Source organism: Cibotium barometz, chromosome 58 (genome assembly GCF_041138505.1).
Source record: "Cibotium barometz isolate CiBa-2024 chromosome 58, ASM4113850v1, whole genome shotgun sequence".
NCBI lineage: Eukaryota > Viridiplantae > Streptophyta > Polypodiopsida > Cyatheales > Cibotiaceae > Cibotium > Cibotium barometz.
The window spans coordinates 8,171,621-8,176,437 of record NC_141103.1 but is presented as its reverse complement, the minus strand read 5'-3'; positions in this window follow the sequence as shown (position 1 = coordinate 8,176,437).

Sequence of the window (4,817 nt, the reverse complement as noted above, 5' to 3'; positions counted from 1 at the left end):
ATCAGTACCTTATTGGTAAGGATCAATAGTGTGTCTAGCATAATTAAGTAGTATTGATTGAATTTTTTGTGTGTAGCTCATGGATGTATTGATGCTTGTTTAATATAGATCACATGTTTCACAAAAGAAATACTTTTGATGGAGTCTCAAAACATATAGGCATAACACCAAGAGTCACTTGTTCCACAAAATAAAAATCTATTGATTGAGTTTGAAAACATGTGGACATAACACCAATAAGTTACACACTGCTATTCATGTTTACTTGTCCATTTATGGTTTCTAAATATCTTCGAATCCCTCCATTGTCTATGTCTCTCTGCTGCAATTGAATTGTCCAAAGTTTGTCTTTGTCTTTGCTTTTGGGCTAGAATAAAAGCAAGCTTGACTTTGGAGCTAGCAACTTTTCTTTTAGCATGCAGCCTCTGTAGTATGCCTCGGTAAAACCATTGGAAGACTTCCTTCAGACTATTTGCCTTTTTACTCCCTCCGTAGTGTTGTGTGTGTCTGAAAAATGCATTACGTGCCATGTAGTGAGACTTCTCCATGCCTTGGGTAGACCAAATTGCTGGGCATCCATACTTTTTGACAAAATAGGGAAGGTGGTTGTAGATGATATGCTGTTTTCACAGAGACATAAGAATGCATAGTAAGTTATAAAAAAAAAGAGGATCACACTTAAGTAAAAGAAGAAGTCAGAACTTTACCATGTAGTGAGTTATATTGCAGGCTGTCCATGCATCTTTCATTGACTTCCCAAAATGTTTAATTGCCTCTTCAAAGTTCTTGTAATCACTTTTTGTCCATGTTACATTGTCACAGAACATGAAGAGTTGATCAAGAGACCTCCACACCTTTGCCTTCACATTTCGTGCTTCTCCATCTGCCTCATGATCTTTCACGGCATTATGGACTTGCTTCCACAATCCATAATTAATCCTTGAAACTGTTCTACCTTGCCTTACTTGCTTACTACTGTGTTTGGGTCGAGACAAGAATCTTCTTGCCTTAACACCACCAATAGAGGGCTTGATTGGTACCTCCTTGCCATTGGTAGACTTTTTAAAATCCTTTGTGATATGAACATCACCTCCATGCATATCAGATAACACTTTTTCCAATGCTTGAAGAGCATCCTTTCTATTTTTTTTGGGACGAAGTTTCCAAGCAAATCCAATATACAAAAATACCAATTTCTCAATAATTCGACATAGACCATGCAATGAGCATATGTGAACATTACATAGTGGAATGTCAAGAATGGCCTTGAAGTCAGGGTCAACTTTATCTCTATTAGGTGCTCTCTTCCACCATTTGGAATCCATTACTTGAGCTGATTCTTTGCAGTAAAGACAAGGAGACTTTGAGTTGCCTCCTTTACTAACGTTATACATGCACTTAAGTGTTTTAAGATCCCCCGCCATGTGCCACTCTACTTGAAAATCACCTTTTCCTGCAACATGGAGATTCTCTCCTCGCACTTGTCTTTTATTTATTCTTGGTATTTCCGTGTGGTGAAACACCCAATCTAGTGTTTCATGGTCTTCTATCTTTACCTGTGATTATAGAAAACAAAAGTCTTACTATAAAAGATTTGAAAACAATGACTAAAATCAAGTATGAAACAAAAAAATGATCATACCTGGAACGAGCCTAACCACCATATGTGTTTCTCTGACTGCACACTAAAATACTTCGAACCCGCTTCAGTCAATGATGTATCAAGTGCTCCATTCATCAATGTAATAGTAATCCTTTCCATTTTCTTTTCCTTTACAACCTCACACTCATCCAGTTTGATAACAAATTTCAAAATGCCTTTGCACTCCTCAAATGTTATTCCATAAAACTCGACCATTCTCCTTTGAAGTTGTTGTAGATCTACAAATATATTGTTCCAAGAGTCATACACAGTGGTTCCTTTACCACCATGAAATATTTCTTCAATATGCTTGTCAATCTCATAGTCTTTTTGTAACATGAATCGTGGAAGTGTGGCAGTATCCATGTAAATATTTTGAAAAAGTGCAATCATCAAGTTCAGTGATGTATTCTTTATGAGAGGCCTGCACACGTCGTCAAAAGAGATGCGGAATCTTCGGGAAACAAAAAAAAACTAAGGAGATATTTAATGCAAAATCGTGTTAGTTAGATAAAAGATTATCTTATTCCTTTCTGAACTGACAGTTCTGTAGTCCTTACTGACAGTTCTGAACCACGTTTCCGTATTTTATTATTTTTGACGTCTTTTAGGAGAGAAATAAATCAAAAAATAGTGAATTTCTTACAGGGCCCCAAAATGAGCTCCCTTTTTCCCTAATGAGTACGTCAAAGACCCATGTAAGTAGGAAGGGAAACCATTTAATAATCTTACTATGGACCCATGTACTCATTGTTGTGAAGACCCATGTGGTCAATGAAGGCACCAATTCCAAGCGTGGCAAAGACTCATGGTAGAGTTAAGCAGATTGTATACGGACTGGACAATTGTATAAAGGCTGAAACCATTGTATAAAGGCTGGACCGTTTGTCAAAGGGATGGCTCATTTTATAAGGGCCCATTGTATAACGCTCCAATGTATAAGCCCATTATATAAGGATCCAATGTATAAGCCATGGACCCATCAGGGTGGCCTCATTGTCTAAGGCAATGGACCCATTGTATAAGGAGTGGACCGTTTGTGTAAGGGATGACCCATTGTATAAAGGGATGGACCGCTGTTATATGGGGTGGACCCTTGTATAAGGGATGAACCCATTGTATAAGGGGATGGATCGCTTTTATACAGGATGGACCCCTTGTACAAGGGATGGACCTATTGTATAAGCCATCGACCCACTTGGGTGGCGTCATTGTATAAGGTAGTGGATCCAATGTGTAAGCCATTAGGGTGGCCTCATTGTATAAGGCAACGGACCCATTAGGGTGGCCTCATTGTATAAGGCAATGGACCCATTGTATAAGCCATGGACCGTTTCTCAAGGGATTGGACCCATTGTATAATGACTGGGCCCATTGTATAAGGATTGGACCTATTGTATAACGACTGGGCCCATTGTATAAGGATTGGACCCATTGTATAAGGACTAGACCCATTGTATAAGGATTGGACCCATTGTATAAGGACTAGACCCATTGTATAATGCGCTCTTGAATGCCAAATCCAAAGTAGCCTATGTCGCTAAAGTTCTTCCTATAATCAACTCATATGGGATGTATGGATTTGTCAGACAAAGCTAGTATTCCAAAGATATGTCCTTGAGAGGGTGAATCCTTTTGTCGATACAAACACCGGTGACCTCATATATATAGGTAGTGGATCTTGTGACATGCAATCTTATCCAAATGCCATTGTATGGGGTGGGTCCATTAGATGAGGTGCACCCATAGTATAAATGCCATTGTATGGGGTGGGTCCATTAGATGAGGTGCACCCATAGTATAAAGTGGACCCATAATATGAGGAGGACCTATTGTATAGGGTGGACCCATAATATGAGGCCGACCTATTGTTTGGGATGGACCCAATGTATGGGGTGGACCCATTATATGAGGTCCACCCCTTTTGAAATGGTTATGGATGCACTGTATAGGGTGGATCCATTAGATGAGGTGCGCCCACTGTATGGAGTGGACCCATAATATGAGGTGGACCTATTGTATGGGGTGGACCCATACAATATGAAGCCACCCTATTGTATGGAGTGGACCCATTATATCAGGTCCTACACTTATACAATGGATCCTGCATCCATGTATATAATGTGGCAATTGGATAACATTACAGATCAAAACACATGGGTACATAAATGGGTCGACTACCTATATAAATGGGTCTACTATCTATCTGCTTGTGGGTAGAATCAGTGTGTTCTGAGGTATGAATGTACAAGTAAGCACATGCCACCTGTCACAACCTCTGGGGTTAGGGTTAACTTGGGCTGTGTTACTAATATGCCATACACTCTGCAGAGGTAGCTACCCTTTAGCTACCAGTGGCGGCTTGTGGGTATTGAAGTGTGTTCTAAGGCTGCACTATCTCATGTATAGGAGAAACACATGCCACCTATCATGGTACACATGGTAGGGTTCACTTAGGGGTGCTACCATAATGCAACATAGCATGGACCCTACTTTAATACACAAAACACTATTATTCAGTGAACAAACAAATTTAATAGAAACACTTATGAAAGACTGGACATTACACTTGAAACAGTAAACTCTTGCAAATAGATAAATAATACAAAATTTAAAGTGGAGCCAGGTCGAGAAGAAGAGAGAGCAGGAGCGAGGAGGGTAAGGGAAGATGGTAAAGTTCCTAAAGCCCAACAAAGTGGTGGTGCTACTGCAAGGCCATTTTGCCAGCTCTACAAGGCTGTGATTGTCAAGAATTTTGATGATGACACGTTGTTCCACTCCTACAGTCACGCCCTGGTTGCTCGCATTGGCACCTACCCCCACAAGGTGATAAAAAATCTCTCTCAAAAGAAAATTACCAAGCGGTCGCACTTGAAGCCATTCATTAGAGTTGTTAACTACAATCACATAATGCCCACCACCAGATACAACTTGGATGTGGATGAGGTGGCCGCATTGTATATAAAGAAGAGAGAGCAGGAGCGAGGGGGGTAAGGGAAGATGGTAAAGTTCCTGAAGCCCAACAAAGATGTGGTGTTGCTGCAAGGCCGTTTTGATGGCTACAAGGCTGTGATTGTCAAGAATTTTGACAATGGCATGCAGTCCACCCCTACGGTCACGCCCTGGTTGCTCACATTGGCACCTACCCCCACAGGGTGATCAAAAATCTCTCTCA